Source organism: Pleurodeles waltl, chromosome 2_1 (assembly GCF_031143425.1).
Source record: "Pleurodeles waltl isolate 20211129_DDA chromosome 2_1, aPleWal1.hap1.20221129, whole genome shotgun sequence".
Taxonomy (NCBI): domain Eukaryota; kingdom Metazoa; phylum Chordata; class Amphibia; order Caudata; family Salamandridae; genus Pleurodeles; species Pleurodeles waltl.
Window position 1 is genome coordinate 644,093,369 of NC_090438.1, and position 24,115 is coordinate 644,117,483.

Consider the following 24,115-nt stretch of genomic DNA (forward strand, 5'->3'; position numbering starts at 1 on the left):
GCGTGATCGCGCTGCTACAGTTCACTCGTAGTGAAACCTATCGGCAAAAGTGCAATTATCTACGTAAAGTGCAATTAACCGTTTAACAGGGTCGATGTCATGCAAAGCCCACGACTTCTGCCCAGCGAGATCTTGCTGCAAAAAAAGAGAAAAAGTAGTGCACAAACTGGACCGAAAAAAGCGAGCCTCGTATGTTTTCAGTACTTGGTCGCTACGCTCGAGGAGGGCTAACCACCGGAAAAGGCATGATGTATGCATGCCTTCCACTAATGAAAGCAATCAGATTTTAAAAGGCAAGCCCACAAACCAATGAAAAACACTGACGCGGAAGGATGGGTCTCTGAGCCCTTTTCTAATTACTACAGCGTCTCCCAAGCGATGCGCATGCGCAAGTGCATTCTAGCGCAGGCTCGACCCTAAAAAAAGTTAATTCGCTGATCTCACATCTCCAGGCCTCTGTTCTGTGCTTATCCAGGGGTGAGAAGGGGTGAAGTCTAAATTTGGGCTCTGCTGCAGGGGTTGTTGTGCAACAGGCTACTACTTTCTTGTCCACAAATTCACGGGAGTACAGGAGTGCCCCCCCTCCTCTCGTATGGTCATGACATCTAATATGTGATTTTATCATACCAAGAGAGCATTCATTAAACAATTGTGCATATATGTGTGCCCTATTTTGCCTCTATGTGGTTCGATGTAGGAAGGGTGTGAGGAGAAGGGGAGAGAGAGCATGCCCAGCATCACCTGCAACAAAGATGTGACATTTCTTATAATGTGTTTCTATTCTGAACATACTGCATATGTACATGCACGCAGTCACAGTTAGACCACGATTACAAGTTACATCATAGTGGAGTGGATTTATTGCACTCTTACCATTTTGTATATCCACTCAGCACTGTGCAATTATGAATTAAAAGCCATGGAATTGAAAACTAACATGTGGCGCTGGCTTTTCTGACTGCAATACCAAACATATGTGACATTTGTGGGATTTTCTGCATGGATTTACCATCTTCTCTGAACAGGTGGCAGATAATTGTTGGGGGCATGTGGGGTGGGGTGGGGTGGAGGGCAGTATGTTAGGAGTAGGGGATGGAAAGAATGTAATGAGACTTGGCAGCAACTGCAGACAAATACTTGTGTGATTTCTATGGCCTATTTTACAGGCTGAAAACATCTAGCTATGTTCTTCCACAACCAGAGAAACTAGGACTCTGCATAAGAACTGCTGCGTGATGCATCCCTGCTGCAGAACTTTGCATCGCAGCCCTGCAACCCATGGGAACCTCTGCTCCGCGATGCAGAGTATCGCATTGCAGCACCGCCACCGAATCATCAGAACTGCCACTGAGTGACATATCTCCACATGTCTCCAGACAAGGACTTCACATTGCCATCAGAGCTTCTTGAAATCACCACTGCGTGACGCATCACAACGTAAGGATCTTGCATTGCGTCTGCTGCATGACGCAACCTTGATGGGTAATTCCGCATTGCTCTGCAGCTAAGATTTAAGGTACTTTGTTCAGGGGGCCTAACTGGGTCCTTTTTGCTGGTCCATGCTCCATCATGGTCAGCCAGAACTTAAGACTTTGTTCCAGTCTAGCACAACTAGAAAAGCACAGTTGGCACTTTGGCCTATATTTATACCTTTTTAGAGCCACATTTGCACAGCTTTTTAACGCAAAAGCGACGCAAACTTACAAAATACAATTGTATTTTGTAAGTTTGCGCCTCTTTCGCGTATAAAAATGACTACATTTGGTACAAAAAATGTATAAATATGGGCCTCTGTATTTTTAGGCACTATTTTCACTTAAATATTTGAAATTACATATCTCTGGCTCTAGTCATTGAACTTTTGTCATTTTTGTCTTAAATCTTTTATTCAATTTTCCTCTATTTGTATAAATTATTGTGGGAGATTTTCTTGTGTGGGGTTTCACTTTATTACTGTTTGAATTTTTAAATAAAAACTTTACACATTGCCTTTAAGGTAAGCCTGGCTGCTCTGTGTTAAGCTACGTGAGGGTGTGAGCACAGGTTAATTTGTTGTTTGCTTATGACCTCATCCTGGCAAGGACTGTGATCGCTGCTTTATTAGTGTTTTCGCCCCACTCAACCAGTAACCCAATTTCTTATGACCCAGTAGCTAGGCAATTGAATGCAGCCAATTTGTTTTTCACATGCAAAGCCAACAAGGAGATGGATGAAATGCTTGAATGAATTTCTTTACTGACAATTGGTTGGACTGCCTCCCAATCCATAATTTTCTTGCCCACCATGCAACCCCAGTTTGGACCCAACCATACGCAAATCAGTCTTGACCCTGCTTCCCAGGAGAACAGTCCAGTCCAAACTGCCAGACCAGGTCCTTCCTGGGCCAGAAACAAGTTTCCTGGGAGCAATCTCAGGGTATCACCCCTCCTAAACTGGGCTAGCTTGAATCCTGTGGTACGATGACCCCAGGACTCATGTCTTGGCATACCTAGCACACTTAGGGCATCAAATGCAAAAATCAGAAGGTGATGGATGGAATGCTTGAACTAATCTCAGCCACTGGCAATTTTTGGGGGATGCATCCAAATCCTTTGTTTTATTGCTCACTGTGCCAACCCAGTTGGAACCCAACCATATGCAAATCAGTCTTGACCCTGCTCCACATGATAATAGTCGAGCCAGTACTGCCACGCCAGATCCTTCCTGGACCAGAAACAAGCATTCTGAGACTTATTTCAGGGTATCACTCTTCATCAGCCATGCTAACTTGAATTGCGTGGTACAGTGAACCTAGGACTACATCTGGGCATACCCGGTGCACTTAGGTCTATATTTCCGAGAAATGATGTAATACTGCATTGCGTCAGCACTGCATCAAAAAACGTGCACTGTGGAGCTCCATCTCCTCATGACATGGATGCGCCAGATTTATCGAATGGTGTATCATGTCGTAATTTCCGAAGATGTGTTAAAAAGTTTAAAGCATTTTTAAAAAAACTGATGCAAAATGGTGTAAGGCAACTGGCCTCCACATGATGCAAAGCTGGTTTGCATGTCGCAAAGCACTTGTTTGTGCTGCACATTGAACTGGGAGTCTGTCTGAATGGGAAGCCATTATATCTCAAGGAGGTGACGTGTGATGATAGTGCTGCAAGGTAGCCTGAGTAATGGTCATGCACTTCTGTGTTTGATAATGTCACACTTGTGTAGTAGCTGTAAAGCAATAGTGCACCACAGTTGACCTGTGATGTGGGCCTGGCAGAAGGTGTAGCAGGTGTCAGTTGTGAGACATAAGAAGAAAAGTCAGACTATGCTATATACATGTCAAAGCAGGAGGATGTGAAACAGGGAATTGTGATGTGATGGGATGAGCCAGGTGTCCAGGATGATGGGCATGTTTTGGGGATGGTTGGAGGGTGACGTGTCTGGGTCTAGTATTGTGGGCAACCAGGGTAGGTAACTGTAGAATATCATCACCATTCTCTTGTGGGGTTAACCATGAGCCACAGCTCTCACATACAGATAGGCATGTTGGTTATTTGTATATTGTAAAAAATATTGGATAGCGTAGGTGTCTCTTGAGAGTCAATGTAAGGTCTGGGTGTCATCAGTGTGTGAGAATAAGTCCTGGCCCCAAATGATGATTGAAAGAAGAGTTACAGGTACAAGTGAGCAGGCCCGAGTGAAGAGATTTGTGCTACTCTGTAGAGGACCAAATTGGGTAATGACAAAATGGGATGAGCGTCATTAGTTGCATATTTCTAAGTGTGATGGTGCTTATCCCCTTCAGAGATGGTTCACATTGCCTACTGACCAGGATTCTGGAGATGACTGTGTGTTCTAGGAAATCACAGGAATATATAAAAATAAGTAAACTACAATAAGTACATGCCCTTACCCATTCCTGCAGTGTAGCAATGTTGCTTGCTTTGTAGATTTGTGTGAATTGTGTGGAAACTGTACAGATATTGCCAGGTGCAAAGCAAAAATAGAGTAACTTGTATTCAGTTAGTATTGCCAAGACATGTTCAACACATCTATATTTTATCATTAACACCTTAGCTGCTGGGCCTCCCCCCATGACCCCCAGGTCTGAGCCCTTTTTTGGCTATTTGGGCCAGTTCACACTTAGGCCTTCATAACCTTTTGTCCACATAAGCTATCCACACCAAATTTGCGTCCTTTTTTTACAACATCCTATGGATTCAAAAGGTACCCAGAGTTTGTGGGTTCCCTTGAAGGAGACCAAGAACTTAGCCTAAATACAGCGAAAATTTCATATTTTTTTTAAAATGGGATAAAAGGGCTGCCGAAGAAGGCTTTTGTTTTTTTCCCTGAAAATGACATCAACAATAGGTTTGTGGTGCTAAAATCACCATCTTCCCAGTTTTCAGGAACAGTTGGACTTGAATCAGTAAACTACATTTTCCAACACAATTTTGGCATTTTACTGGGACATACCCCATTTTTACTATTTTTTGTGTTTTCAGCCTCCTTCCAGTTAGTGACAGGAATGGGTGTGAAACCAATGCTGGATCCCGGAAAGTTAAACATTTTTGAAAAGTAGACAAAATTCTGAATTCATCAAGCGGCCATTTGTGCAGATCCTAAAAGGTTTTCTTACAGAAAATAACAGCTGAAATAAAAAAATATTGAAATTGAGATGAAAAAAATCAGCCATTTTTTCCCCATGTTTTACTCAGGAACTTTTTCCTGTGATGAGAGATTTTTGAAAGCAATATAGCGTTACGTCTGCTGGACTTTTCTGGTTGAGGGGATATACAGGGCTTGAAGGTTCATCAAGATCCCCAGGCATCCAGAGAAAATAAATGAGCTGCACTTTGCAATGGGTATTCATTCTATACCGGGTACACAGCAATTCATTTGCTGAAATATAAAGAGTGAAAAATATGTATCAAGAAAACCATTGTATTTCCAAAATGGGCACAAGGTGTTGAGAAGCAGTGGTTACTTGCACATCTCTGAATTCCGAGGTGCTCATACTAGCATGTAAATTGCAGGGCATTTCTCATAAAGACGTCTTTTTTAAGCACTGGCTTACATTTGGAAGAAAAGAATATAGAGAAAGACAAGGGGCAATAACACTTGTTCTGCTATTCCGTGTTCCACCAAGTAATCTCCCAATAGAAATGGTACATCACTTGCGTGGGTAGGCCTAATGCCCGTGACAGGAAACGCAACTTGGACACATCACATTTTTACATTGAAAACTGACGTGTTTTTGGAAAGTGCCTAGCTGTGTATTTTGGCCTCTAGCTCAGCCGGCACCTAAAGAAACCTACCAAACCTGTGCATTTTTTAAAACTAGACACCTAGGGGGGAATCCAAGATGGGCTGACCTGTGGGGCTCTCACCAGATTCTGTTACCCAGAATCCTTTGTAAACCTCAAAATGTGGCCAAAAAAACACTTTTTCCTCACATTTCAGTGACAGAAAGTTCTGGAATCTGAGAGGAGCCACACATTTCCTTCTACCCAGTGTTCCCCTGAGTCTCCCAATAAAAATGGTACCTCACTTGTGTGGGTAGGCCTAGTGTTGGTGAGAGAAAAATGCCCCAAAACACAACGCAGGCACATCACATTTTCCCAAAGAAAATAGAGCATTTTTTTGCGAATTGCCTAGTTGTGGATTGTGACCTCTAGCTCAACCAGCACCTTGAAAAACCTACCAAACCTGTGCATTTCGGAAAACTAGACAACTGGGGGAATCCAAGATGGGGTGACTTGTGGGGCTCTAACCAGGTTCTGTTACCCAGAATCCTTTGTAAACCTCAATATTTGGAGAAAAAAAACACTTTTTCCTCACATTTAGGTGATAGAACGTTCTGGAATCTGAGTGGAGCTACATATTTCCTTCCACTCAGCAATCCCCTAAGTCTCCTGCTAAAAATGGTACCTCACTTTTGTGGGTAGGCCTAGTGCTTGCGACAGAAAAATGCCCCAAAACACAACGTGGACACATCACATTTTGCCAAAGAAAACAGAGCTGTTTTTTGCAAAGTGCCTAGCTATGGATTTTGGCCTGTAGCTCAGTTGGCACCTAAGGAAATCTACCAAACCTGTGCATTTTTGAAAACTTGACACCTAGGGGAATCCAAGATGGGCTGACCTGTGGGGCTCTCACCAGGTTCTGTTACCCAGAATCCTTTGCAAACCTTGAAATTTGGCAAAAAAACACTTTTTCCTCATATTTCGGTGACAGAAAATTCTGGAATCTGGGAGGAGCCACTAATTTCCTTCCACCCAGCCTTCCCCCAAGTCTCCCTATAAAAATGGTACCTCACTTGTGTGGGTAGACCTAGAGCCCGCGCAGAAAAATGCCACAAAACGTGGACACATCACATTTTCCCAAAGAAAACAGAGCGTTTTTTGCAAAGTGGCTACCTGTGAATTTTGGCCTCTAGCTCAGCCAGCACCTAGGGAAACCTACCAAACCTGTACATTTCTGAAAAGTAGACACCTAGGGGAATACAAGATGGGGTGACTTGTGGGGCTCCCACCAGGTTCTGTTACCCAGAATCCTTTGCAAACCTCAATATTTGGCCAAAAAAACACTTTATCCTCACGTTTCGGTGATAGAAAGTTCTGGAATCTGAGAGGAGCCAAATATTTCCTTCCACCTAGCAAACCCCTAAGTCTCCTGATAAAAATGGTACCTCACTTGTGTGGGTAGGCCTAGTGCCTGCAAAAGTAATAGATCACACAACAGTCAATGTTGGTCCTTACATGAGGGCATCTGTTGACCCTGGGGTGATCCATTCCTAATGCAGGCACTAGGTACAGGCACTCAAATGTGGTAATATTTTTATCAGGACAGGTGGGGAAACACTGGCTGGTTGAAATTTTATGGATCCCAGCATAATGCTGTAGTTTGTGTGACAAAAATGCAAGAAAAAATTGTTTTTATTCAACATTTCAGCTTTACAGGGTATAGTGGGTAAGAAAACTTTGATGAATCTACACAAGTCACACGTTTGTGGACTCCCCAGATGTCTAATTTCCAGAAATGTCTGGGTTTAGTATGTTTCCCTATTTGGCTGCCAAGCCCAGGACCAAAAACACAGGTGCCTGCCTTACAAAACCAGTTTGTTTTGTGATAGATACATTTGATGTCTCCACAGTACGATTTGGGTGGTGGAATTTGGGGCTGTACTAAATTGGGGGACTCCCTAGAGAGCACTCTCTCTCTGTGCTTGCCGCCGCATGCACCTGCTCTCTGGGTTGGGCTAACCGGCTATTGTCCCGTTGCACAGACTGTGCTTGCGAAGGGACAGCAGGACTGTCCTCATCACCTCCCTCATAATCACAGGAAGAGGAGTTATCGAATGGGACTCCTCCGACTGAAAAATCACTCCAAGAGTCTGTTCCAGTGTCATATCGCTCAGATGCTGTCTCAGTATCTGCTGTCTCAGTCTCTGATCCTACGTCAGAGCTGTATTTCTATCTCCTGAGTGAGGGCTTGAGCAGCAGTCATCCAACTAGATGCCATCTCTGCTACTGGCTTACGAACTGTTGCTCTAAAACACTAGCCTACGTATACAGTCACAAAATTGCTAATGTGTGTGATACATGAAACTGTGGAGGTCCCCTTACCTTCACTTTTTCCCTCAATCAACATGTTCTTTCAAGACACTCATAAAACACCTTGTCACATACCAATCGTCACAGTCTTTAGCACATCTACTGCCCAGTCCAACAATCATTATTGGTGCTCCCACTCCCATGACCTCCTCCTCAGATTCCCTCACTACCACCCAGCAAAATTGCCCTTCATCTCTCCATAGCCCCACCCCACACATGCATTTCATTTGTATTCTAGCACAGGTGATGGCTGACTTTACTAATGTACTCAGCTATTTACATGAAATACAGATTTGATCTTTGCAGTAGGCATATAAACCTTCTGCGCTACTTTATGGCATCAAAATTGCCACTAGTCAAAAGTCTGATCATTTTGTAGCAGAAACATAATCACAAGACTTACTTGAAGTTTTTATTTTGCTGCCTAAAAGCTACAGTTGAAACGCATTCAGTGGAAGCATGTGCATGTGCATTGCTTTGAAGATGCAAGCTGCAACTGCAAGACAACTGGTGGCGAATGTACATATATATATATAGGAAACCACACATGCATTGACAAAAGTGATGGGTATATATATATATACCCAAAATTCACCGCACTCCACGAGGTATAAATAAACGTGTACTTTATTGTATTGCAGTCAACAAACACCTACGTGTATATATATATATATATATGTATATACACATGTCTATCTATATAGATAGATGTATCTATATATATCTATAAATAAATATACATATATAGAGCTATATATTTTACTAGTAGTATGGTTCCCTTGGGGGCCATAGTGGCCCCAGGGAAACCATACAACTACTAAAAAGAATTATCAAGTTGTTAAAAAAAAAAAATAGCCCCTGGGGGTGCAATGTTTTTAAAATATGCCCTCGAGGGGGGGTCGGCCCGTTTGCCTAGGGGGCAACCCCCCCAATTGAAATCCCTGGTGTCTAGCTGGGTTTCATGGCCTTGCGACTGAGGGCCAGGAAACCAGTTCAGGAAGGCCTTGTTTGAAAGGGGAATGTCTCCCCATTCAAATGATGCCTTCTCGAATGTCGGGAAGGCCGTTTGGGGCTGTTTTCCCCATCGGAGCAGGAAGCGGCCACAAGGTTGCTTCCTGCTCTGATGGAGAAAGCAAAACAGTGATGTCAGTGCACCTCACAGTGCGCTCACGTCACAAAGGGGCGGTTGTGGGGGCGGGGGTAGACACAGGGTATTTTTAGAAAAAATCCATGGTGCGTTAGACCCAAGGATTTTTTATCCCCCTCCCTGGTGTCGGCCACTGGTCGTGACCCGCACCAGGGAGGTAGTGTGGGAGCCAACCAAGCACTAAAGAGGTTAAGTGAGTAAATGAATGATTATAAAGTCCGTCCAGCAGCTTGTCCAGGATTGTCAACCTGTTGGACATCCTGCCCCTATGGACATTGACAGCTTCCAATAACTCCTGGACTCTAAAGAATCTCCTTCTCCGGACATGTCAAGGGATGACACCATTGCAGGGTACCAAGAGGAACCGCCACCTACAGGAAATACCCCATCTGCCAGTACAAGCCCAGCTGCAGACTCCGAGGACCCCCAAGTTGTCTTGGAATGGCGAGTGGCAGAATCCATCAGCAGATTGTGGATGGGGTGCAGGTGGGGTTGAAGGCCATAGCGGATCCTAGAAGGAGTCTGTAGGTGTCTGAGTCGTAATAAGGTCATGGCTAATGCTGTTACATACACCTACGCTTGGCTCAATTCGACTGATGAGTCCATAACTGACATTGGTGGAATTCATGAGGTAGAGTCAAGAACCACAGGGCTCAATATCTGACACCAGTGATGTAGCAACCAAGCTGGGGCTACAAGGAGCACAACTTGGATTCTTGTATAGCTACAGTGGGTGCCCTCCATAAAGACGTTGTCACATTGCTGAGATGCCATCAGTCACTTGTGAAGGCAGTGCTGCCTTCCTTGCTGGTGTAGACAAATGCTGGCAGGGATAGGGGAGCCACATCTTCTGATGGGTGTGTTCCTCTGATGCCTCCCACACAGACACCACCAACTGCAGGGGAGGTAAAACACCCATCAGAGGAGAAAAATGTAAAATTCCCCAGTCTCTGTAGAAGAACTGCCAGGTAACATTTGCCTGTTCCTCCCGCCTGTTCTCCAGTGGTCCTGTGTCCAACATCATACCACCTCCTTTGTCACCCAGTACTGTACCTTATTTTCTATACCTGTAAATGTATTGTGGACTGTTAAAGAGGCCTACATTTCCTAATGGCAATTTGTATCTCCTCACTGAAATTCTCCTCACCTCTATATGTTGCATGACATGTTTCCCAAATTGACTCTGTCTGGACTGCGTTAGCTCTCAATCAGTGTTGGTGTTGTTTCTCCAAACAATGCAAAAATACCTCAGGCTGACCAACCCACACTTGTAAATAAGTTCACTAGGATAAACCAGAGTGTCAAATGTCTGTTGCAGACAGGACTACTTATACAATGTTGGATATGGTGGACACAAAACTCACTTCTTAGCATCTCAAGGAAAGTCGGTTAAAGTCACCATAGCCTGCTCTTTTTGTAAATGCCCCAACATCAAGTACATTGACTGCGATGGCATTATGTGGAATGGCTTGTCTCCCCATTGAATGTCATGGTGTGACAAGAAGCTTCAATTACTCTACTGACCTACAGTGAAAAGGCTTTACTAAACACACAAATGCCACTGTGCTCAAAAGGGGTCTGCAAGGAATGTGAGCCAATACAATGTTTCTCTCTTCTACATATATCTAGCTCATTGAACTTGACACCCTGATCAAGCATATATCATAGCCTCAATGCTCACACTAAAGAGATCCTAGAGCACTTAAATTATGACGCTTGTGTTAAAAATATGCAGATACTCATGCCCAGGCTCTTTCTGAATTTGCATCATACCTATGCCGCACAAAGATATGCAAGGTCAGTCAAACACCTTGGATGTCAGTATGCATGAAATTCAACCAGTTATTTTTGGGGTCCTATATCAATGGCTAAATGGTGTTGAAAGGCACACTGGGGTACGTAGGGTAAATGTGTTTCTCTGCCACGAGGGGCCTCACATGTGTGCGTGTAACCACACATGACATCAATTGTACATCAATTGTACAATATACAACCATATTACTGCATAGAAACCAGACCACAGACCCAGGAACAAAGAAACACCTTCCAAAGGTAAGAGAAAATGGGACACTTATGGCTTGTCAATCTTTGTAAGTAGTTGCACAAAGTTACATGCATGTAATGCCACACTTAGCAAGTACTTAGTGCCAAGGATGAGTGAGGTTCTGCAAGCAGGTGGGGGTCACATTCATGATTTGGAACCATCTAACAATAATTATCTACTTGTACAGTGGTGCAATGGTATGTGCGTTAGTGGCAGGCACCAGTGTGTGTCCCAGTATAGCCTGGAATCTGAAGTAACAAAACCATCCAAATTATACAAGATGTATCTCTTTCACACACAGTGCTATAGTAGGTGACTATCTTTGTTGGGCTGTGTGTCAAATTAGGCTAAGACGACCACCTATAGTGCATTAGGAATGTGAAATACTCCTTAAGTGATTCAAATGTGAAGTACACTAACTATTGAACATATGCTTCTCACAAAATGACATATACTTTTAAAGAATGCAGGGCAATAGCTATATCTTGTATTCAATGCAACCTACTCAGTGTTATCATGTCCCAATGATGCAATGATTACAATGTTGTGAAAGTATAAAACGTTTTAATACTAAGAAATCTAATTCAACAACTACAACTACCTATTCTACACTAACTAACCTAAACACTACCTTATTCAATCTAGACTTATTCTATACTACCTACATCTGCCTATCATTTATTTACTAACCTTATCACTATCTTACACTAACTTAACTTATCCTAAGTTGTCTTAAACACTAAACACAAATAACATGTTAAACATCACCCCCTCACCCCACTGAACACACATAGATTGGCACAATACATACAGCAAATACACCTAAACATAAACTAACTACCTGTGTTAACCCAGACAAATATATTTTTTGGTATTTTTACTTTATATTTTTGTTGGCATTTTTTTATAAAAAATGCTAAACAAACATCAACCCAACACTTACTAAGACCTTAGAAACAGAGAAAAAGATAGAAAAACAACTACCTATATAAGAATGAACAACTAAAAATACATTAGACCTATCCTAATAACTAACTAACTCTATGCCTAATTATTAAAAAAACAATAAGAAACATGACCAAACAACAATGTTGGCCATAGCAGAGTTCATCAGAGTGGGGGCACATGCACCAGGGACTCCTCTATTGCCTCAACACGTTGCCACAGACTGGCCTACTCCACTCTGTATTCCATCCAGCCTCTGGTTAATTTTCTTGAACTCCCGTCAAATGCAGTACTTGAAAATAAATGCACAGCATCTGCTGGGCTTCCTGGCCTGTGTGGTTGTGAGCTTCATGGCTGTAGGTATAGCCACTGACACCTTGGGTTGGGTTGACTGTTGCTGGCTTCACCCCCCTGTGGTTGGGGTTGTGGCTGATGCTGATGCAGAAAATGTGCTGAGAAGGACATTGTATGGCCCTGCTGTTCTAGCATGCTCATAGTCTGCCCATCTTAGGGTAGGACTTAGATACTTTTCTAATGTGCCTGTAATGGTGCTGCTGCATCTCAAAGGTCCTGATCTCTTCAGCTGTCATGTTACCTAGAGTTTAAATGGGAGATATTTTTAGCACAAGCTGTACATGTACATGGTGTGTATGAAAATAGGCTGATATTGTAACACAATTATCTGTGCCTGACCAGACCAAATCCAGAAATAGAGATGGATAAAGGAGCAATATACTGTCACTACATAGACACCCCTAATTGAGCAAGGAAAACTGAGACAGGTGCCATATGTGTGGGTGTACAATATGTGAATTTAGTCACAATGTCATTGCAACCATATCATATTTAACACTGATTCACATTCATGATGATGTCCAGATACTAAATTGGACACATGGTCAAGAATTTTAACTATTGGGTTTTAGGGTTACATCATGTAAGTGGGCTGATCCTTGCTCATCAACATAAGTGAAACTGTTTAAGGTGATGTGATACAGTCCAGGTAGTGCGGCTCTGCCTTGCATACCTCATCTGGAGTAACACAAGGCAGAATACATTGCTGGCTTCACTTACTCAGTAGCCAGTACATGGATAGGGTGCCGTTACGTATCTCCTGCAAAACATGACTGGGTTACATTACAATTATTTACCCTCAGGTAAATGGATTGAAATGTATCAAGTAGATTCTCGATCACACTTGTAGCCAAAATAATTGTCATACCGAAACATGTTTCAGTACACATGCCATCCCAAGGCTGCCTTCGGCTGCACACATTCTAAGTTAGACAATGGATCTCAGTATTGTGTGTATGCATGCAGGACTTCTCATACGACCACCAAGAAAGTTGTTGCATCTAATGCAGGACCCTTGCACCACAACTCTGAGGAACGCTCAAGTACCCCTGAGGATGGATTACAACAGTCACACCTCATAGTAGAATAAGAAATTGGAGAGCTAGATGCTTATATAATAATGCACAAGCACACAAAGAGACACAGACGAAGCCATGACCTTTGTTGTCAGTTATGGTTCAAATTAATTAATTATGAAGAATGATGCTCATCACTAAAACATATGACACATCATCCATTTTCAAAATTGGCTAGATTGCGATGTCTACCCTGCTGACTTTGTCATACATGTTTTCACAGTTTGGGTTTTTGTTTGTCATACTGCTACAAGGACAGGTATGTTGTCCACAAACAAATTAGGTGTAACAAAACAGGTATGTTTGCCCATCCTCATGACCATCACAATTAAATGGTGTAGTTGGAGTGCTCAGTAGTATGCAGCATGTCTGAGGAAAGTATGTTGCATGTTGATGGAGCAAATGTGGCATAATCACATATTTTGTGTCACTCTGATTCCATGATACCTACTGTTCATGCTTGCTAACAATATCTTTGTATTGATAATGCACATCGTCTCCACCTGTGTCGTACACAATTTTGGACCTATTGTGGCATGCACTAATAGAGACTGTGGATTGTGCGGGGTAGTGTGTGCCAATGGAGAATGTAGAATGTGTGGGAGTGAAGCTCTGAAAAGCCTCAGTTGGGAATGTACTTTGATGTGTTATAAACACTGCTCTTTATGTCCCACAACTTTGCTTATAAATCTTCTCTGGACTACCAATACACACATGGAGTACTTTAACTCAGCATTGGAGATGAATGGGTGGCAGTTGAGAATGGAGAGTGGCGCAGAACTAGATTGGTGTTGAACTTATCGGAGAACTGTTACAGCTATGTGTAACATAGATGTGGTGCAGTTGCGGTGCAATTTCCTATGTTGCAATTTTGAAGGAATTGGCATGACTGAACTTTGGACGGTAAGTGCTGCTAATTTGGGTGATGCATCACTTTATGTGAGCGCTGGTGATGTGATTATGGTTCATATGTTGGCAGCCTTCTTGAATTGGGCCGGGAGCAGTAACTTATTACGGTAGCCATTGTAGGTCAGCCAGACTTTTGCGGATCTGCAGTGATCTGCACACCATATAATAATAATCTGGCATTGCCAATCAAAGTGAAGCGGATCATCAATGATTCACACACCATAACATTTTGGCATTACAGATAGTGCAGAGCAGCGGCGATTTGCACACCTTTAAGTAAAGTGCACTTTGCATTGCGGTGACTCACACACCAATTTTGGGGAATGTTATACGGATGTTATATGAATCCAATAGCCAGCTATTCAGAGCAGATCATCAGTGGATCACACATATTTAATATAACACTGGCAATTTCAATGGTATTTAATATCACATGTTCTGTGATCTTAACCAGTTAACTGTGTAGTATACTTGTACTACTTTGACAACACAGGGTGTTAACCTCATTATTTATCTCCGTTGTCCCAATATTGGTACTTGGCTTCAACTCAATCCCCACTGTTTTTCTATGGCTGAACCAGGCGAACCACGAATACCGTGGGAGGTAAGGGTAGACTTATTTGAGACCTATGTGCAAGTCCTTGAGGAAGAAGAATGTTTTAGGGAAATCTATTTATCTTTATTAAAACATAGATTGGGAACAATTGGCCTCAGCCAATTTAAGAATTTACCACCTGTAGATAATCTGGGTGTTGAACAGGTATACCAAATTGCAAAGAAACAATTGCAAGAACAGTATGGGCGGAAGATAAATGTAGTAATAGAAAGATTCACATTTTGTTCTAGTGCTCAACAGGAAGAATAATCTATTGATCAATTTGTGGCAGTACTCAGAGGGTTAGCAGTTACTTGTAAGTTTGAGCACATGTAGTATGACCAGGTAAGGCAGGTAGGCCTTGTAAATATCTACATGTGCAGAACTGTGTGTTTTTCAGGACAACACCAAAATATAATACCTGCTGACAAGGCATGCATCCTTGCGCAAAGTTGGAAGGTACATAGATTTACCACTAGTCAGTACTCTGTGCAACAGTGGCAATTCTAGAAAGTGGGCATTTCTCTGTGCTTATGACTGGTATTTTGCAGCTTGACTCCAATCCACGTCTGGGGCTTTGCGCATACTTTTCATACAGCCTGTACACAGGGAGGGTGAAGGTGTCACAGAGGTGCATCTGCAAATTGAATGGTCTTCCTGGGCTGAGAGGAGAGACGGGGCACACCTGCATTTCTAAAGGCTGTGCCCTGGCCTCAAAGGGGGCCCACTGATGTCTGGAGCCTATGCTGGAGTAGAGAGGGGACACTCCTAGAACCAGTTAGGACTGATTGGAACCTCTTCTCCCCCCTTTTTGCAAAAGTTGTGAAAAACTGAGTAAAAGTACAGGGGGTTTACCCCATGTTGTGGAGACATTCTTGGGATGCTAAACTGGACACACTGGATTCTGCCGGAGCAACTCACCAGGAACTGCCTTGGACTGCTGCTGTTGTGCTGACCTGTGGCCTGCTGGGTCACTAGGAAGAGCTGCCACTGACTGCAACTTTTTGTGCTGGGCTGTTTGCTTGGGCCCTGCCACCTTGTGCTCCCTCTCACTGTCTCCAAGGGCTGGGTGGAATGCCCTCTGTTCTGCAATGAAGTGGTGCAGGAAGAGTGCTCCATGGTGGCTGATCAGAGCGCTTTGAGTTGTGGAGCAGGAGCACGTCCTAAACGTTGCACTTTCTGGGGAGAAAGCACGTTGTGAGCGCTTCATCTTGTGTAAGGGAAGCGCATTCTGAGTGCTTCCATGTGTTCGTGGAAGAAAATCACTGCCACGACCCAGGTGAGTATATCAATTTGTAAGCTGTACAAAGCACGCCTCTCATTTGTGCCGCAGGGAGCACCGGAGCACAGGAATGTTCCCCTGAGCACAGGCAGGCATCATCTTTTGCCAAATCACCACGGCCGCCCGTGATGGTCAGTTGCAAGTACTCACACAAAAGATCGGGTGCAAGCGTGGGACAGAGGGAAGAAGTGGCCCCATAAGGGAAGGAAATCTCATCAGAGGTCTCTCCTCTCACTGGGCTGGCCCAGGGCCTGCCACACTTATGCAGTGCACTCAAGGGGAGACGCGCGGTCCCCCGAGACATGAGAGGCTGTGAGAGCCTCTTTCCTCTCACTGGACAGTGAGAAAGCCTCAGAGGATGCCCCCCAGGTGGAGGGTTTGTGCACGGTGCCCCCATTTGAGGAGAGGGCACCCCACGAGCAGGACTCAACGAGGTGAGGGTAAGTCCCTCTTCCCTGGTTGCTGCAGGAGGAGCGTGAAAGCTTCAAACATTCATAAGTCCAGTGACCTTTCTGCCCCACGAGAGCCAGTTGTGGCGTCCTGGGGCCATTTGGGCAATTTTCACACTCTTTGGCATTTTCATTGACGGAGAGAACTCCTCATTGGAAAGGAGGGTGTGTGTGCTTCCTCCTCCTCCTCTCTGCAAGACAACTTGCCAGGCTGAAAGGGACCCTCCACAGAGGCCCCATCCCAGCAAAGCCAGTTTTGGCCCCCCTTTAGAGTGAAAGGCGCGCTGGCGTCCCTCCATGTGGCCCCATGGACTTGGCCTGTGAACAGGCAAGGAATGCTTCATGGTTCTGGGCACACCTGATGGTTTGATGACATTTGCACAATATAATGTTCACTGTACATTTCATGATACTGTTTATGACCTTGTTGGTAATGTGTTTTCAGTGATATGTGCAGCCCTGATGTTATGGTGATATTGGCGCAAAATGATTTCTACCGTGTACATTCATGATACTGTTTGACCTTGCAGGTGACATGTTTTTCTTGATGTGTGCATTCCTAGTGATCTTGTTTTAATGACTACTGTTTTTATTGCAGGATAACCAGTAAGCTATGTTTTGTATTTGAAAACTGCTGGCTTTCGCAGAGTACCAATAACTGTAATGTTCTGACAACTGCTTGTGTAGCAGGGCATTACTGACATATTGTGTTTAGTCTAATGATGTTGTGTACAAAACACTTTTTTTATATAACTTGGTGTTGTGTTTCCTTTGTGGTGGGGATACTGCGTCACTTGTGTTGTGTGTGTTGTGCAATCACTTTACATGTTACCTTTGGGATAAGCCTGACTATTCGTGCCAAGCTACCAATGGGATGAGCAGGGGTTATCTGGGGTGTGTAACTCCTTCTCCCTGATTGGAGTGCGTAGGTTCTGAGTGGCTTAGTGCATACCCTAGCCAACCTAGAAACCCCATTTCTAACAAATGGATTGCAGCACATGGATCACATACGGTGACTCAGACTGAAAGGGGTTTTTGGTTTTTGAGAAGGAACTGTTAGCAGCATCATGGCATGTTCAAAGGTTTAGGTTGTACACTTGGGGTAGGAGGTTCAAGATGTGTATGGACCATAAACTCTTAGTTAATATATTAATGCCACGTGGAGGGGAAGAAATTTGTCTCCTAGGTTGTCTTCCAAATTCAGATGTACCACTTTGAAATATAGCTTGTACCTGGCAGGAGCAATGTGACTGCTGACGGATTGTCAGGTCAGGTCTTCCTTGTGGTGATGATACAGATTATGAAGAAAGTAAGGACTTGGACTCTGATGCTGGATTTACAAATGAGGATGTGTTGTGGGGCATGGGTGAGAAGTTGGAGCAGCAAGTGTTGTAGGAAAAGGAGTAGTGACAGGAAATGGAGAAAGATGTTGAAAAGTGAATGGTAAAAGAATACGTTACCAAAGGTTGGCGTAATGAGCACATGATGAGAGCTGATGGATCTGTGTTTTGGAATCAATGGACGAATTGGCCCTATGTATTTGAGTTGTATTAAGAGGGGAGAAGATTGTTCCTCCGAAGGGCATGAGAAAGATGTTAATGAAAAAGAGTCATGAAGGTCATGGAGGCATGTCCTGTTGTAAGATTAAGATTTTTGGTGGTCAGGTGTTGATGGAATTGTTGATTGATGGGTTAGGAGCTGCAATGTTGTGCACAGAGTGCTAAATCTGCAAACCATGTAAGGTACTGTTGGATACCGTACCTTACCGGATGGGCTGTAGTGGAAATTGGCTATTTATTTTATGGGGCCATTTTTTACATTACCAGCTAAAGAAGGTTACGTTATTGTGTTGACTGATTATTTTTCTAAACGTCCAGAAGTTCAGCTGGTAAGTAAGATTTCTACTGATGTCATGGTAGAATTTTTGGAGGATGTGTTCTTGAGGGAAGTAGATCCTGAGATTTTGATGTGAGACAACTGTGTCCAACTGACATCTGATAAGATGAAATGTTCTTGAAGAAATATGGTGTTAAACATTCTAAAGTGGCTTTGTATAGTCATTCTGCAAATGATCAGGTGGAGAGCTTTAAAAGAGTTATGAAAGAGGAAATACAACTAGCATTGAAGTAAGGGCTTCCATAGACAAACAATTACAGAGCATGCTTTTGTCATATAGAATATTGCCTCATTCGGTAACAGGAAAAAATGCTGTTTGAACTCATGAGAGGAAGGAAACCTGCTACTAGTTGAGTACAACCATGTTGGTTGATGGAAAAGAATTGCAAGAGATTTGGTTTTCAACCGGATGGTGAAATAAGAGAGAGAGTGGAGCAGTATCAGATGCACACCAAAAGGTATCATAATGAGGGAGTAGAAACATCTACAGTTGTGGTAGGACAGTATGTCAATGCTAAGAAACCTGAATGTATTGCTAAAGGGACACCTTGTTGGTCAGAACCATTGAGAATTAACAAGGTAATGGGTAGTGCAGTTCAATTGGAGGATAGCAAACTATGGAATTTACACTGTGTAACAGAGTGTAAGAATGGAAGGAGAGAATATGTTACAGAGGCACAGGATGATGAATAGTCACATGATACGGTGTGAAGTAAACCAAGAGGGCCACATTGAATGCAGGGAAATGGATGTCCTCAGAATGCAAGCTAGTATAAAATGTGGTAGCAAGTATCTGGGCGATCTTAGTTATGAGCTACAGCGAAGTGAAAGGGGGGAATAGGGTAGCAGCTTATTTTGAAAGTTATGTGGTCAGTTTATCACTTAGGGCCATATTCACAAGGCCCTCTGAGCTGCCAGAATGTCACTTTCAGTGACAATCCAGAGGCGCACACTGCAGGGCCATATTTACATAGCCATACAAAGCCACCATGCATTGACTTTTCATGGCCTTGTAAATCTGAACCGAGCCATTGCATCGCAAGTCGCTGCACTGACTTACCCTGTGACAGGGAGGCCAACTATAGGTCTTACAGTGGGTGTTACCAAATAACACCCATGGCATTTCACACTTTCCCAGATTTACAAGGTTTTGTAAACCTGGGAATGCATCAAAAGCCTACGCCACCCCAGGGAAGGCGCAAGGGAGACGCAACAAAGAGAAATACCTTTTTTTCTTGTTTTTTTACTTTTTCTATGTGTGCTGCATGTGGTCAGAAGGTAAGGGTCAAGCACTAATTGTACAGAAACTTACACTGTATTCGTTATGTTACAGAGACAAAGTGACAATCCCTCTTGGCACAAATGAAAATTGTGGAGCAATACTGCATGTACCAGACATGCACTGGACTACTACTGGCAGTGTGGAGAATTTTCTTATACTCTGCTCGTCCACAGGGGGCTCTGCTCCCTCATGACTGTGCACACCCAGACCCTGGTCATCCCTGGAGAAGACCTGTCAGAGTTGCCCCAACATCTGCTACAGAAGAAAACAACTCTAAAGAAAAGAACTGGTGGATATTTTGATTGGGCTCAGTACAAGGACATTCCAGAAGAATTCAGACTGTTCACTGACAATCAAGTAAACACAGGAATGTCCCTACCCTTCTTCATGCTACAGAGAAAAGCCAACGACAGCTGATTGTGGATAACCAGGTGGGAAAAGGTCAAGATGATCAACAGTACTGAGCTCAGCCTAAACTATATCAAGGAAGAACTAAGAAACATTCACCTCGTGGTGATTCAACATATGTATGTGTTGGCCTTAATGTCAGAAATGAAGGGTGGGGTGTGCACCAATATTGGTGCGTCTTGTTGCACATTTATACCTGGTAACAACCTGGACAATGGGACACTGACTTTTGCCATCCAAGCAATGCATCGTCTGCGAGCCAACATGAAAAAGAAGGAAGGAGCTCCTGAGCAGGAGTGGTTGTCTGATTGGTTGTCGTGGCTGCGGGGTGGGTAGTCAGACTGTCCATGTCATTGTTGCCGATTCTCATTTCTGTGCTATTTTTGTGTTGTTTCCTACAAAAGAGGGGGTTCCTGCTGTAAAAACACAGTCCTCAAATTAGGTCGAGTTTAATAGGTAGGGAAATGGTAGTAAACACAACAGAAACATGTCAAACCTCAAATAATGTGACTGTCATGAAATATAGGTGGATAAAATAGTTGAAAATTCAACTAGAGGGGAGAATGTTGATAGGTATAAAACAATGTCAATGTACATCATGATATGTGCCAGAATAACAACAAACTCATTTTGCTGTTATCGATTATACCCGACATGATCTCCCCGTCAACCCTGAGCCAGAAGTACGTGGTCAAGCAGACCCTGAGACCTAGGCCTCAAGCAACTGATTGACAGATCACATGATGGGTGACAGGTAGCCCATAGACAAATGCACCAAACAGGGAAAGACCCAGATCACATCCCCAGATAGGCAGCAGCAACACAAAGGTCACTAGAAATTGGTCCCCAATAGAAGCACATTTGGCCAGAGAGGTACAAAGTCCCAAAACACCAAAAATGTTGATGTCATATGAACATAGGAACACACAGCCAAATAGAACAAACCACACACACTACACACAGAGATCACACGCTTCCCATGCTGGAAATCTGGATGTTACATACTGGCCCACACTATGTCTACGCAAGGTCAAGACCTACCTGCACACTTTATCAGATGGTCAGATTTATGATCTTGCGACTAGGACTGGATTCCTCTTGTTGGAAAATGGGTTATTGGTAGGGCAGGTAGGTACCTACACCTAGCAACAAGCCACAAACCTCCACAAAAGTACAGTTAGGTCTCAGTAAATTAATCCCAGCTCTACCCTTGGTAGCTTGGCATTGAGCGTCAACGCTTAACTTAGGAGACAAGTCAAATATCACACAACAGTAATTAAATAAAACACAGGAAACAGTTTAAAAATCCAAAACCAATTTATAAAAATAGCTTATATTTTTATCTTTAAAATGACACAAAAACGATTAAAATCGGTTCAGGGGAACCGGAGATATGAATTTTTAAAGTATTATTATTTTCTAGCGCATAGAAACAAAAAGCGCCAATCGGGTCATCTGGTTGCACCAGGACCGGGACAAAGTCAAACTTTCAGGCCGACCGCGATGGAGCCCTGCTCGGCTACAGGTCGCGGGAAGCCTCGGTTAAAAAGTTACCTTCTGACTTAGTCTTTATTTTGAAGTTTTTCTTCACCGGGACGAACCTGCCAGTTGGATCCGACCTCCTGGAGCCCTTGTCCGGATACGCGAAGTCGGTTTCCTCGGTGGTGATTTTTACCTTCGGACTTAGTCGTTTTTTCGAGATGAAAATCCTTCGACCGGGGTAAACCTGGATCTTGATCCGACGTCCGTGGAGCCCTTCTCGGATACGATGGCTGGAAGGTCCCGGTCAACTTTTTACGTTCGGACTTAGTCTCTTTTTTGGATGTTTTTCTTTACCGGGACGAACCACGAAGTCAGGCCGGGTCGCGGTTGAGGCAAGCCGGCTAGAATTTCCGCGTCGGGTCGGTCACTTTATGGAGCTTTTTTCCAAAATTTCTCCAATCTTTTCCAAACTTCTGGGGCTTCACCCAGATGTTCTTTTAAGGTTCTTTTGGGGTCCACAGCTCACCCCAAGGGTCCAGAAGTTCTGTGATGGTCCTTGGGAAGTGCGGACTTCAACTCCCAGAATGCACCTGGCGCAAACTCCTTTTTGGCCACTGGACAGTGGTCAGCTGGTCACTTTTTCAGGAGTTGGTGCAGGGGACTCTGGTTAGCAATTTTTCACCTGTAGCAAACAGGGAGTCCCTCCTTGAACCAGTGGAAGCCAGGCAAAGTCCTTCTTGTGGTGAAGCCCAAGTGTGCAGCTGGTGCAGTCTTTCTGAGTGCAGGGTCCAGGTGCAGGCCAGGGGTCCAGCAGGGCAGTCCTTCTTCTCCTTGTAGTTCCTTCTTCTTGAATTCTGGAGGGGATCTGAGGCGTGGGTGCAGGTCTGCCAGTATTATCCTTGCTCCTGGGTGAAAAGCAGGGGGGCCCTGGTCCTCCAATCAGGGACAGGGTCGTCCCCCTGTGATGACCACTTCCTGGGAAGTGTGGCAAAAATCCATCCCAGAAGGCAACAGTCTCTAAAAATCCAAAATGGATGAATCTGATTTCTAGAGGAGAGATCTGGCTGAGCCCACCCACTGGTGTGGCTAAAAATCATAAACACACCCCTCTCCTGCCCTCTCCTAATCTAATCAAGGGGGCACCTAGCTGTCTGGGGTTGCAGGATGTGGGGGTGTTGCTGGGTGCTCCAGATGTCCTTCTCTGCCTTTGAAGACCAGTTTGGCAGCCCTCCCCCTTCCTGCTTCCCCATCTGCTGAGGGGAGATTCTCTCCCCCAAGCACATTCCTTTGTGTGAAGCCAGGCCACTTCACACCTCATTAAAGTGGCCTGGCAGAAGCTGCTGCAGGCTGGCCAATCAGAGCACAGCAGCAAAAACAATGCAGAGCTGAAATTGGCAACTTTTTAGGTAAAGTCTAAACTTTTTACCTGCACTAGTTATATTAAATCCAACAACTGGAAGTTGTGGGATTTATTATAACAATCAATTTGATACCAAATTCTTGGTATGTAACATTTAAGGAGACTTTAAAATTTAAAATAAAGTCTGCCCATTCTAGCCTATGAAGGCCATTTACTTCAATGAGGGAAAAACGAATTTGGCTGTTTTTACCTCACCAGGGCTTATAAATCTATTTTTATAAAGTCCCTGCTTATAGTTACATGGCACCCAGCCCTAGGGGCACATAGGGCACACCTTAGGGGTGACTTATATGTAAAAATAAGGTAGTTTAAAACTTTGGAAGTACCTTTAATTCCAAAGTCGAATTTGCATATAACTTTAATTTAAAAGCAGCCAGCAAGGCAGGCTTGCTTTTAAAATGACACTGGGCACCTCAGCAATGCACCTAGGTGTGCACCACCTATGCTGTGGTCCCTAAACCTACATGCCCTACCATATACTAGGGACTTATAGGTAGGTTTACTTAGCCAATTATAATTAGCCTAATTTGCATATCCATTTTACACAGAGCACAGGCCCTGGGACTGGTTAGCAGTACCCAGGGCACCATCAGAGTCAGGAAAACACCAGCATAAAGTGGAAAATGGAGGCAAAAAGTTATGGGGCCTCTGCAATCAGCCCCAGTTTCTCACACAACCCCCCCCCAGCCCACACGCCCAGGAGACTCAGCCCAACCCTGGGAGAGTCTTCCTGGCTTGTTAGGCGAGGAAGACAGTGAAGAAAACTGGCTGTCCCTTTGCAGGGCCTACTCTGCCTTACATCCCCCTGTCAGGGTCACTCCCTCTGGGTAGTGAAGCCATCCCAACAGTAAAAGGACCCAACTCAAACTGAAACTTCCCTCTAGGGGGGTCTTCCTCCTCTCTCTCTGCCAACTTGGGTAGTGAGGTGCCCACCTCCCCTACTCCAAACTTTGCTAGGGCAACACCTAGCTTACCCAAAGAGGTCACCCAACACTTGAGCAACCCCACCATGACCAATAGGGTCAGGGGGCCTACTTTGCTATTGGCTCTGGGGTCTGCCTCCCAGGCCAAGTACAGTGCTGCCAGGAAGGCTAGCACCCAGCAGAGGCTACTGACAGCTGTCAGTACCCAGAACCACACCCTAAGCTCTCCACTGACAGGTGGCTGAGCTGCTTTAGGGGCATCTTTGGGGTCCTGGCACCCCTCTTGCTGTCTAGAGTGGGGG